General features: G+C 43.7%; 1 protein-coding gene across 4 annotated transcripts in view; it reads right to left on the bottom strand.

The window, feature by feature from the left end:
- CLDN10 (claudin 10) overlaps window positions 1-13,865 on the bottom strand; it is a gene marked incomplete at its 5' end in the record, with an annotated part of 94,154 nt that overhangs the window by 62,301 nt on the left and 17,988 nt on the right. The window lies entirely within an intron of this gene.

Below are 13,865 nucleotides of genomic sequence, written 5' to 3'. Positions count from 1 at the left end.
TCTTTGGCCTTGCGTCCCCTTTGCCCAGAACTTAGCTGATGCTTGACACAGGATTGCACAATTGTTAGTTGTGGACCGATTTTCCTTGTAGCTGAGGCAGGTAGCTTGAGAATGCAGGGGTTAGATGTGATGCAGGCAGTAACACGATATGGGGAGTCATATGTATTTGGCTCCAAAGTGTAAGGGTTGGAAAGACAAATGTTTCATGGCGGATTGCCTTATCAACCGTACTGATGCAGAGAAGAGATTTAGGGTGAAGGAAAAACTGGACTTGGCCACAAGGACATGAATGGAGGCCTTAGGTCAGGTCGCTACAGAGGAATAACATGAATGGCACAGAGGGATGGGAACTGGAGCAGAAACCTAACGAGCATTTGTTAGTTCTGGATGCTCCAGATGCTTTACATGCATCATTTCACATCATCCTCACAACCACTCTATGAAACAGATTTATCCCTGAAAAAACGAAAAGTAAAAAATAAAAAGAATTACCAATAAGGAAGCTAAAACTCAAGGTTCAAATGACAGAGGCAGTTACCAATAAGGAAGCTAAAACTCAAGGTTCAAATGACAGAGGCAGCCTTTTCAATGGTTGAGCTAGATTTAAACTGATTTACTCCCTCATAAAACCACACACTTGCCCCTGCCCCATGCTCCTTACTGAAGTGGAAAAGGATGTAGGAATAAAGGTGGTAGAACTTCACTTCAACTTCATTCTTCCCTCAACTCAGAAACATTTAGCCGTGGAAGGTGGCAGGAAATTAGGATAAGAGCTAAAATTCCCAACTGGATCAATGGGATATTTGTTTCCAGCAGAGACACTTAGGTGATTTAAAAGGCAAACACATCTTTCTGTATTTCTGTTTAATTTCCATGAAAAGTTGTGCTCACTGGGATAATTCTAATACTGTGTTGAGGCTTTGCAAGTACATGTGACAGAATAGCATCAGGGGCCAGGGGCCAAGGTGAGAAAATAAAGAGTGAGGTCCCGCTGTTCTCTGTTCAGACCTGCCCCCGTTCCTCAGAGCCCACTGAAAAACTCCCTTCCAAGAGCTCTGCTGCCCTCAGACACCTCACTCTTCACATCAGTGTGAGAGGAGGACACGGAGAGAGAAGGGACATCGCCTTTTGGGGGGATGCTGAGTTTGTAGATTGGAGCCCTCCCTTTCCCCTCACCTCCCTTTTGGAGAGAGAGGGGCTTTTACCTGGTACTGCCTGCAATCTTTTTACAAGGTTGGCGGAACCTAGAACATGTCTCTCATCAAGATGAGACTGATGATCGTCTCTTATCAGAAAGTTGCTGAGCTGGATGGTCTGAGTGCAGAACGCTGATGGGATATGAAAGAAGATGGGGACCCTGGAGAGAGTGTGACCATGGGGCTGCCTCAACGCCTGCTGTCTGGTGTGACAAGGGAAGGTGAGTTCCCGTGGGCCAACTGATAAGAAAGCAATGTTTCTTTGCCTCAAAAAAAAAGAAAGTTCACTTTAGCGAGGTGTTCTTATTTCTGGATAAAACAGTGACGAAATCAGCTGTGCTGTTAAAGAGGCTGAGCTAGACTTGGCCCACTGCCCCTTGTCCTCACCAACAGGACCAGGCCTACTTTCCCCTTTACTGAGCACAGAAGGGCCACCATTAGTGAGGATGAGCGTATGTGGCCTTCCATATCTTAACAAATTGAACTTCACTCTATTCCCCTCTTCAATGACACCCCAGCAGGTTAGGCTCTGGTTAACTCGTTTCCCCTGAGGGTGGGCTTGTTAAGAAGAACGGAGTGTGCTGGCATATTTCAAAATGGTTCCTTTCCCCCCTCCCTGCTGGAAGCACAAGAGGATTTTTCTCCAATGTGTGCTGTGGGAAGCTGGTCGACTTCTTGGAGGTAAATCTCAAAATATTGTGGGGCTGGGAATTCCCTGGTGGGCCAGTTGTTAAGGCTCTGCGCTTTCACTACCATGAGCACAGGTTGATCCCTGGTTAGGGAACTAAGATCCCACAATCCACACTACACGACCAAAAAAATAATTTATATATATATATATATATATATATATATATATAGTGAGGCCTTGTTATTACTGGGGCCCCCTGGAGTTTTGTTTTTTTTTTTAATTTTAGTGAAGTGTAGTTGATTTACAATGTTTTGTTAATTTCTGCTATATAGCAAAGTGACTCAGTTATATGTTCATTATGGTTTATCACAGGATACTGAATATAGTTCCCTGTGCTATAGAGTAGGACCTTGTTGTTTATCCATCCTATATATATTAGTTTGCATTTGCTAATCCAAAGTTCCCAGTCCATCCCTCCCTGACCCCTTCTCCCCCTTGGCAACCACAAGTCTGTCTGTGGGTCTTTTTCTGTTTTGTAGATATGTTCATTTGTGTCTTATTTTAGATTCCACATATAAGTGGTATCATATGTATTTGTCTTTCTCTTTCTGACTTCATTTAGTATGAAAATCTCTAGGTCCATCCATGTTGCTGCAAATGGCATTATTTCGTTCTTTTTTATGGCTGAGTAATATTCCATTATACACACACACACACACACACACACACACCACATCTTCTTTATCCATTCATCTGCTGATGGACATTTAGGTTGCTTCCATGTCTTGCCTATTGTAAATAGTGCTGCTATGAACATACCCCCTGGACTGCACTGAGTATGTCTGCACTGAGCCTCCAGCAATTGTCAGTGACAGTTCTGGATCTCCTCCCTGAGCACACGTTCTACTCTGCTTCTACTTGGGGAATATCTAATGAGGATCTGAGTTTGGCATTGTGGGTCCTGCGAGAATTCAATTAAATAATAATGGGGCAGGGGCAGGGGGATGCTATGATGCTAGGAGATGAGAGCTGCATTGAGTTTGAAAGAAGTACTTGCCTCAGATGATGACTTTGACCTTTTAGATCATTTCTCAGGAAGAGCCTGACTCCGTAACTCTTTGAGTGCTCTAAAGATCTCTAACAAAGAATCTCTGCTTTTGTTTGATTACATCCAGAAGTTAATAGATTGTAAAATTTTCTCTTGGTTGGCGTTTTAAAATCAGCTTTATTCTGTTTCTCTCTTTGTGTGTTTTTTGAATATGTTCAAGTTCAATATCATCTCAATTTAAGTTCAACATCATTTTGAGGCATTCCTTTCCTTCTCTTCTTCAATAGTTTTCAGGAATTCCCTTGTCTAGAATTCATTCAGTGGCCTGCTTTCTTTTGAGAGAGGAATGTTTAGCAACTATTCTTTGGCTGCAAAAATGCTGAACAAGTTTTTTTTTTTTAATAACTTAATTAATTAATTTATTTAGGGTTGCACTGGGTCTTCATTGCTGTGCGCAGGCTTTCTCCAGTTGCGGAGAGTGGGGGTTACTCTTCTTTGAGGTGCGTGGGCTTCTCACTGTGGTGGATTCTCTTGTTGCGGAGCACAGGCTCTAGGCGCATGGGCTTCAGTAGTTGTGGCACTCGGGCTCAGTAGCTGTGGCTTGCGGGCTCTAGAGCGCAGGCTCAGTAGCTGTGGCGCACGGGCTTAGTTGCTCCGCAGCATGTGGGATCTTCCCAGACCAGGGCTCGAACCTGTGTCCCTGGCATTGGCAGGTAGATTCTTAGCCACAGCGCCACCAGGGAAGTCCCTTAACAAGTTTTAAACACTTGGATTTCCCGGCTGGCACTGATCCCTTGTCTTGTTACATAAAGGGACCCCCCTACATCTTTGAAATTCCAGGGGAATATTTGTGTTGAAGTTTCACTGTTCTAGGATTATTGGGTAAGGTAGATATGGATGAGTAATCGCTCTGCAGTTCAAAGATGATGCAAACAGCAGTATTATTTACAGCGAGCAGGAATATGTCTGCTGAGAGCAGAGGGTGATGGGCAGGCCTGCCGCCCTCATTGGGTGGCTGGTCTGTCCTTTGCAGGATCACAGCTCACTTCCTGCCAGGGCTATGGTGGTTGGCACGGAGCTTTGGCACCAAGGCCAGAGACCCCTTCTCTCTTAAATCCGGCCACATCACTTCGGATTCCTGGCACATGTTTTGGAGGACTCCTCTTGCTGTTTGTCTCAGGGCTACTTTGCCCTAGGAGTCTGCAGTCTAAAATAGAGGCTTGACATAAAAGAGAACAAAATGTTGCCATTTGCAGCAACATAGATGGACTTCGAAGGCATTATGGTAAGTGAGATAACTCAGACAGAGAAAGAAAAATACTGTAGAATATCACTTATATGTGTAATATAAGAAATACAACAAACTAGTGAATATAACAAAGAAGAAGCAGACTCATAGGTTTAGATACCAAACTAGTGGTTACCGGGGGGGGGGGAGGGGCATTATAGGGGTAGAGAACTGAGAGGTACAAACTATTAGATATAAAATAAGCTATAAAGGGGCTTCTCTGGTGGCGCAGTGGTTGAGAGTCCGCCTGACAATGCAGGGGACACGGGCTCGTGCCCCGGTCCGGGAAGATCCCACATGCTGCAGAGCGGCTGGGCCCGTGAGCCATGGCCGCTGAGTCTGCGCGTCCGGAGCCTGTGCTCCACAACGGGAGAGCCCACAACAGTGAGAGGCCCGCGTACCGCAAAAAAAAAAAAAAAAAAAAAAAGAAAAAGCTATAAGGATATATTGTACAACACAGGGAATATAGCCAATATTTTATAATAACTACAAATGGAGTATAATCTCTAAAAATTATGAATCACTATATTGTTTACCTGTAACTCATATAATACTGTACATCAACTATATACACGTCAATAAAAAAATAAAATAAAATTAACAGGCTTGACCCTGCCCCAGTAGTAAAATGCAATATTCAACCTAAACAGAAATTAAATGTTGCCACCTGTGTTAGTAATTATTAATATGCTCAGTAATAATTCATATGATAAATTGGTTGATTATACAATTCATTGTCAATGATAACACTTCCCAATTAACTTGTTTCAGGTGCTTACTCTGTGTTGCACTTTATTGGTTTGTATAGACCCATTTAATCCTCACAGCAGCCCTGTGAGATGAGAACCACTGTCAACCCTGTTTTTCCAGGTGAGGAGACTAGAGCAAGGAGATTTCAAGAAACTTGCACAAAGTCCCACAGTCAGGAAGCAGGGGAGCTGGGATGGAATTGGAGTGGTCGTTTTTCTGACTCAGGCAGTCTGACTCCAGAGCCTGCCCCCGAGTATGTGTCCCAAGATTTATCCCATAAAACATCCTACAGACGATGCAATGAGAAAAATGAAAGGGGGTGTTGTTATGAACTGAATGTTTGTGTCCCCTGTCAACTACAAACTGGCATTTTCCATTGGCACTTGCCATCTACCTCTACAAGGATTAAATCAGGAGCTGCTGCAGTTACTGACCTTCAACACCCCCTGAAAGGAGTTCAGGTGGAGAACAGAAGTGAGGAACTCTGTGCGCTGGGAAAAACTGGCAGAACAGGTCTTCAGATAGTTAGATATTTTCAGAAGCCAAACTTATGAGCCCAATTCTTGTATCTCCTCATCTCTAGAAAAACACTAAAATCCTTCATGGTGAAGTCTGCTCCTCGTAACCTTCATGAGACTAGCAGAAACCTTTTACAAAAAATATGTGCTTGATTGCATGTATTCCCCGTTCACCAAAATCACATATATACTGGCCTTCCCCCCGCCTCTTTGGAGCAGTTTCTCTGAGCTATCTGAAATGCTGTCTCCTGGGCTGCAGGCCACATTTTGCCCCAAGTAAAACTTGACTCATGACTCTCAGGATGTGCGTTTTTTTAAGTCAACAGTTATTACGTTCAAATTCATATGTTGAAGCCCTAACCCTTAGTGTGATGGTGTTTGGAGAGGGGTCTTTGGGAGGTAATTAGCTTTAGATGAGGCTTGTTTCTTCTCCCTCTGCCCTGTGAGAACACAGCAAGAAGGTGGTCATCTACAAGCTGTGAAGAGGGCCCTCACCAGGAACCAAAATTGCCAGCACCTTGATTTTGAACTTCCCAACCTCCAGAATTGGGGGAAATAAATGTCTGTTGTTTAAGCCATCCATCTATGGGGTTTTTTTTGTTTGTTTGTTTTTGTTTTATAGCAGCTCAAGCTAGTACAGGAGGATGCTCTTTAATCAAATCTATTTAGAAAATGCTCTGTACTCACTCCGTATCTTAAAGGACTCACAATGTCTATTAGGAAATCAAAGGCTGTGAAAAGTCCTGCAGTAAAGAAAGCTATTTAAATCTGTTTAACCAATTGCTTCTCAACCTTTTTTTGACTATGGAACACCCACACACACACTACGGGTGAGACTGCATGCTTGTTTCCAGGTGGGAATCAGAAGCTTGTGTAGGGGAGGCTTGGTAGGCGAGCCCAAGAGAAGTGAAGCGATGCAGGCAGAGCAGAGGGTTGCTTCCAAGAGGACAGTGAGAGGCATTGCAGGCAGAAGAATAAGCTGGATAGTGTAAAACACGGGGAAGATTTATGATGAGGAAGGTGGTCTTTGCGTAAATCTGGTGAGAGCTAACTGTCAAGGGGAAAGTTTAGGGCCTGCCCTGCACAGAGGACTTGATTTTCAGAACAGAAAGGACATTCCAGTGTTGTGTTAATTTGAATATAGGAGGAGAGGATAACAAATGACACTCAGAATTAGTGTCATCTGCTGGAAAGAGCCATATATACTGTCCCTTAGAAATATAATGCAGGCTGATTTCCTAAAGTTGTCTTAACTTCTTTCTAGGAAATTGTAAGATGTGAACTCAAATGGAAGACCCAGCTGAGCGAACGCAAGATCTTGTTTGTCCATAGCAGGGCCCAATAAATCTTTGCTGAATATATTTAAAGGACAAAAGGGGAGGATTAATTGCACAATTTGGATTTTGTGCAAATAAAATACCTACACTAAATATTTCATGAAATATTGGCATATATTTCATAAATATAAAATATTTGTATTAAAATGAAATGTTTCATTATTATTGACTAGTTAGATATTTTTAATAGTTTACACTTATTGCAGGGTAGGGGTGGAGGGGAGAAGGGGGCATCGCTGGCAGAAAGATGGCAAATTGCACAGAAAACCATCACTTTGCTGTGTGATTTCATACTGAGATTTCAGTCTACTGTTAGCTGAGGGGGATCAACTAGATGGCCTTAAAGATTCCATCCAAATCTCACATCCTGATTCCTTGTTCTTTGGAACAGGCTAGAGCAAGTTTGGAAAAGAAACTGTTTTATTCAGAGGTAGGAACACTTAATACAATTCAGATAGTATATCTGTAATGGGTATTTAACACATAGTTCAATTGTGCAGATAGAATCGATTTGCATTTTTCTTAAGCAGAAGAATATAAAGACATATGGGCCTCCATTATTTAACATTTAAAGTGTTGATATAGTAAACGTAAGCCTCCCTACACGGGCTTCCCATGTTCTCTTTAAAAAAATTTGAAGTTTGTTTAACATAAATATCTTTTTCTGGAAATTGGAATGTATTGAGGCTTATCACATGTTACACAGAGGAAACAGGCTATTTTCAATTTTCGTGTTCATATATTCACCTATAATCGCAAATTGCATACAACTGATGTTTTCTCGTGTAAATGCTATGTGGAGTCAGCAAATGTCATGATTATAGTGCCATCTATTGGTGAAATGTATTACAACATCCATGGGGTGCAACACAACTGAGCTGCTTGGGGACAGGGAAAGGATAAAAGGACAGATTAGACACTGATTATATAGTTAAGAATGGGGTTGAATCTACCATGAGACAATTAGAAATTCAAACACTGAAAAGGTATTTGATGATATTAAAGAATTATTGCTAATTATTTTTAGGTATGATGTTGGTATTGTGGTTATGTTAAAGCATTCTTCAATTTTAAGAGATTTGGGCCCATGTCTGCTCCACTATCTGCTTCTTATGGCCCGTGAGCTAAGAACAGTTTTTACATTTTTTTTTTTTTTTTTTTTTTGCGGTACGCGGGCCTCTCACTGTTGTGGCCTCTCCCATTGCGGAGCACAGGCTCCAGACGCGCAGGCTCAGCAGCCATGGCTCACGGCCTAGCCACTCCGCGGCATGTGGGATCTTCCTGGACCGCGGCACGAACCCGTGTCCCCTGCATCGGCAGGCGGACTCTCAACCACTGCGCCACCAGGGAAGCCCAGTTTTTACATTTTTAAAAGGATGAAAGAATCCAAAGAAGAATATTTTGTGCCACAGGAGAAATATATGAAATTCGAGTTTCATTGTCCAGAAATAAGGTTTCACTGGAGCATAGCCACGCTCACTGGCTGACATTTGTCTAAGGCCACGTTTGTGCTACACCAGCAGAGCTGAGGAGTTGCAGAGATCACAGTCCGGCAAAGCCTGGAAACGTACTGCCCGGCCCTTTGCAGAAAAACTCCGCCCACCGTGCCCTAGAGCTTGCCTGTTCTAAGCGTGGCCTGTGGACCAGCAGCCTCGGCTTTGCCTGGGAGGCTGTTAGGAACGGGGAATCTTGGTCTCTACCCCAGACCTACTGACTCAGAATCTTCAGATCCCAGGTGAGTCCTACTCACATTAAACTTTGAGAAGCTCTGGTTTAGAGGGCCCTGCTCAGGTCATCCTCTGGTTGCACCCACCCCAAGGCAGGCAGCCAGAGAGGACAAGGGGGTACATCTACCTGGAGACCCCCCCCAGGCCATGCTCTGAGCACCTAAACCCTAGAATCCCTGCTCCAAGCACCAATGCAGGCCTTCTCCCTCCCTGGGGCCCATCTCCTAACCCGACAGGTGGTCAAGACACAGCTGTTTATGGGGCGGGAAGAAGGTGGCCTGAGCTTGGACTTGAAGGCTGGGTGTGCTCTTGCTTGAGCAGCAGATTCCTCACGGCACAAAGCGGGTCAGAGTCAGAGAGGGGGGAAGAGCACGGGGAGGGCTGCGGGCTGGGGCAGTGCTCTCTCTGCTGTCCTACCTTCCGGCTTGGAGCTCCAGAGTCCAGGAATCCCAGCCTGCCAGGTAGTTACAAAGGTGCACTTGACAATTTGTTAGCTGGATTTATAACTTTTAAACATATGGGCTTTCATTTATACTCTTGACCCGGGGCCCACAGAGGTGAGTGGCAGGTCTGTTCAAAGTGTGTTCAGAGGACCCCTGCGTCAGAATTCGCTGGGTTGTTTGCTAAAAATTCAAATTCCCAGGCCCCATTTGTGTGACCCCCTGGATCAGAATCCTTGGGGCTGGAGCCTAGGAATCTGCATTCTAACCACTCCCCTGGTGATTCGGACCCACAGCAGAGTTACAGGAGCCCTTGTAACAGGGGAGCGTGGAGAGGCGCCGCCCCGAGCAGCAGGAAGCATGAGGAAGAAGAGAGGGAAGTCGCCCGGTCAGAGGAAGGCACTGACCACAAGCTCACACTGCTTCCTGCTTGTCTCATGCATTCTGCTCGTAACCTGGCCTGACTCCACCCTTGGGAGATGGCTGCAGGGAGAAGCTGCCAGAACAGGGCAAGGGTGTCCTCCTGCCAATGTGGGGCTCTCGGGGGCTGCCCTGCAGAAGGAAGTATCTGAGTCAAGGCGCAATAGGGAGCAAAGGGGCTGCGGGGCCCTGGAGGGACCAGACGGACTCAACCGGGGGGTCAAATCTCTGTGCAGGTGAGACCTCCTGGGCCCTGCAGGGGACATGGGAGGAGCTGGGACGGACTGTGTGGTCCCACCGGCCTGGGCTCAGAGGTTGCATCTGTCACTTACAAGTTGTGTGATCTTGAGCAAGGTCATTAAGCTCTGTAGGTTTGTTTCCTTTTCTATAAGATGGGGATCCTTTGGGCTTCCCTGGTGGCGCAGTGGCTGAGAGTCCGCCTGACAATGCAGGGGACATGGGTTCGTGCCCTGGTCCGGGAAGATCCCACATGCCACGGAGCGGCTGGGCCCGTAAGCCACGGCCGCTGAGCCTGCAGGTCCGGAGCCTGTGCTCCGCAACGGGAGAGGCCACAACAGTGAGAGGCCCACGTACCGCAAAAAAAAAAAAAAAAGATGGGGATCCTAACACTGAATCCCACCACTGAATCTGTGTAAATGGTTTCAAAAACTGCTTAAAGATATGATTAGCCAAGGGTGCAAACTCAAATATTTCCATGGGTAACATAACGGAAGGAGGCCCTATGGGCTGTTGCAGAGAGAAGGGGGCCTGTCATCGGAGGGCATGCCCTGTCTAAAAGCATTTATGTTCAGAACATTTCAGAAACGCCAACCAGCCAAACAAACAGGTTGTGGAGGCCTCAGTCCTGCGCAAGCAGCTTATAATCTCTGATCAGTGGAACAAGCATAAATTAGGTATTTCTCTTGTATCCCTGAATACATAGATGGTCTATTTCCTTCCAATCAGATAAATACTTGGCAGGAACTGAACTGCTAAAAGCTCTGAATTGTAGCATCATGGAATCCTTAGAGTTGCTTGTCTTTTCCCCATTTCTGGTTGCTTCCAGTTCCCTTCACAAATTCTCCCCCCCACTTTTTTTTTCTAGCTAACACTCAGCTGCTATTTAGAATAAGATGGTATTTGACCAACATTTTTTTGGGGGGGGGGTCTTCTTTTCTAAGCACTTAATGCCTCAAACACTTCAATGTGTTCTGGCCCAAGAACGCCCTCCTCTGTCAAGCAGTCACCAGGCCCTGATTCCTTTTCCCTTCCTCCCATCTTCTGAGTGGCTCCCAACCACCTGTGCAAAAGGGGCACATGTGATAGAACCATCTCCAGCCCTCGGTGCTATTGACTACTCATCTGGAACTCTTGGTTTCCTTTGATAGCAAATCCTTTGCCTTTATGAAAGTTACTTACTTCTGAACAATATTCGGAGAATGGTCAAAGAAAATCAATTACAGTATTAATAAAATGTAAACACTTTTCTTTATAGGCTAAATGAACAAAGTAAGCAGAAGTGATATAGGGACTGTAATCTAAAAGCAACTCAGCAATGTAGCATTAGAGGGTAATTTTTAAAAAGATAAAGTCATGACACTCATGCAAATAATAAATGGTCATTATTAATTCATGACATATTTATTATTAACTATTATTCATTCATGATGGAATCAGTAAGATATTACAATTAGTTTTTATAGTCTCTCCCTGACAAATTCCTTTCTATCGCGATCGTTTGCACTGCTGTGAACAGGAATCATTTGTATCACTATTAGTTTTCTACAAGTTAACTTCTACCTTAACAGAGTTGTAAAATAGCCTAGTGAAAGACAAAGGTGCTCAACTCTAGAGGATAAAACAACCCTGCAAAGATCATAATCCGGCATTCCACTGAAGAGATATTCTGTGGCCTCTCTTACCCTTCCAGCATCTTTCACAGCTTTTCCCGTCAGTGGTGATCATTTTATTAACATCTCTCCATCTCGTCTTCATCCCTATCCCGTGCTTCCTCCCCCAACCCACAAGGAATCCTAGGCTTGGATAAATGGTGTCTGTGTGTATTATGGACTGTGTGAAAATGTTGGGAAGCTTGTAAACATTTTACAAGGATGTGGAGAGGAAAAAAAAAGGCGGACCTAGTAATAGAGGTTTAGGGAGATGAGGCTGGTAAACATTCATCCAGAAAGGATGGTTATTATATAACTGACATTTGAGGGCTGTTCCCCAAGCCCCTGTGTCTTAGTCAGTTTGGGCTGCTATAAAAAAGTACCACAGACTGGGAGACTTATAAACAACAGAAATGTATTTCTCACAGTTCTGAAGGCTGGATGTCTGAGATAAGGGCACTAGCATGGTCGGATTCTGGTGAGGACCCTCTTCATGGTAGCAGACTGTCAACTCCCCACTGTGTCCCAACATGGTGGAGACAGAGGGGGAGAGCTCTCTGGGGTCCCTTTTATAAAGGCACTAATCACCTCCCAAAGGCCCCATCTCCTAACACCATCACATTGGGGGTTAGAATTTCAACATATGAATTTGGGTTGGGGGGGACACAAGCATTCAGTCCATTGTGCCCCCCATTTCCTCCTCTTCCCACTAGAACATAAGCTCCACGAGAGCAAGGACTTTTTTTTTTTTTTTTTTTTTTTTTTTGCGGTACGCAGGCCTCTCACTCTTGCGGCCTCTCCTGTTGTGGAGCACAGGCTCCGGACGCGCAGGCCCAGCGGCCATGGCTCACGGGCCCAGCCGCTCCGCGGCATGTGGGATCTTCCCAGACCGGGTCACGAACCCGTGTCCCCTGCATTGGCAGGTGGACTCTCAACCACTGCGCTACCAGGGAAGCCCTGAGAGCAAGGACTTTTTTTTGCCTCATTTTCTTTTTTTTTTTAAATTGAAGTATAGTTAATATACAATATTATGTAAGTTACAGGTGTACAATATAGTGATTCACAATTTTAAAGGTTATACTCCATTTATAGTTATTATAAAATATTGCCTATATTCCCTGTGTTGTGCAATATATCCTTGTAACTTCTTTTATACATAATACTTTGTACCTCTTAACCCCCTACCTCTATATCACCCCTCCCCGCTTCTCTCTCCCCACTGGTAACCACTAGTTTGTCCTCTCTATTCGTGAGTCTGTTTCTTTTTTGTTATATTCAATAGTTTGTTGTATTTTTAGATTCCACATATAAATGATATATAATATTTTTTTCTCAGTCTGACTTATTTCACTTAGCATAATGCCCTCCAAGTCCACCCATGTTGTTGCAAATGACAAAATTTCATTCTTTTTTATGGCTGAGTAGTATTCCATTGTGTGTATATATGTACCACATTTCCTTATCCATTCATCTGTTGATGGACACTTAGGTTGCTTTTATATCTTGGCAATTGTAAATAATGCTGCTATGAACATTGGGGGTGTGTGTGTGTTTGTTTCTTTCAGATGTATACTCAGGACTAGAATTGCTGGGTCATATGGTAGTTATAGTTTTAGTTTTTTGAGAAATCTCCATACTATTTTCCATAATGTCTGCACCAAGTTACATTCCTGCCAACAGTGTAGAGGGTTCCCTTTTCTCCACATCCTCACCAACATTTATTGTGTTCTTTTTCGTGATCACCATTCTGACAGGTGTGAGGTGGTATCTCATTGTCATTTTGATTTGCATTTCCCTGATGATTAGTGATGTTGAGCATCTTTTCATGTGCCTGTTGGCCATCTGCATGTCCTCTTTGAAAAAATGTCTATTCATTTCTTCTGCTCCTTTTTTAATCTGGTTGTTTGTTTCTTTGTTTTTTTTTTTTTTTTGATGTTGAGTTGTATGAGCTGTTTATGTATTTTAGATAGTAACCTCTTATCAGTCATATCATTTGCAATATCCATGATATCCTTTGTTGTGCAAAAGCTTTTGAGTTTAATTAGGTCCCATTTGTTTATTTTTGCTTCTATTTCCGTGCTTTAGGAGACAGATCCAAAAAAATATTGCTATGATTTATGTCAAAGAGTGTGCTGCCTATGTTTTCCTCTAGGAGTTTTATGGTTTCCGGTCTTACATTTAGGTCTTTAATCCATTTTGAGCTTATTTTTACATATGGTGTTAGTGAATCTTTGCCTTGTTTTCTATTGTGTCTCCAGTGCCTAAACAATGAATAGTACATGAAGGGGCTCCATTAGTATCTGTAGAGTGAATGAATAAGGAAATGAATATTTATCCTTCTCTGGATAAAAGAAATGTTGGCTCCAGTGCTAAAGACCAAAGAAAGAGAACTTCCTTGTTTCATCAGTGACTCTTGCAATCCCTGGCTTTCCTCTAATGTACTTCATTCATCCATCCAGCTAGTGTCTTCTACTGAATCTGCCTTGTTTTCCTAGTACTTTGCTACTTGTTGGTATTATAAAGATGAAAAGGATAAGATATGAGCTCTCAAAGACCATGCAATCTCAGTTCCAAGAGGAGATTTGGAGCAAAGGTAAGAGAAAGGAACCGATGCATATCAA

The sequence above is a fragment of the Mesoplodon mirus genome, assembly GCF_964341445.2.
Source record: "Mesoplodon mirus genome assembly, chromosome: 17".
Classification (NCBI taxonomy): domain Eukaryota; kingdom Metazoa; phylum Chordata; class Mammalia; order Artiodactyla; family Ziphiidae; genus Mesoplodon; species Mesoplodon mirus.
Note: the sequence above shows the minus strand (reverse complement) of the source record. Positions and strands in the feature narration are given on the sequence as shown.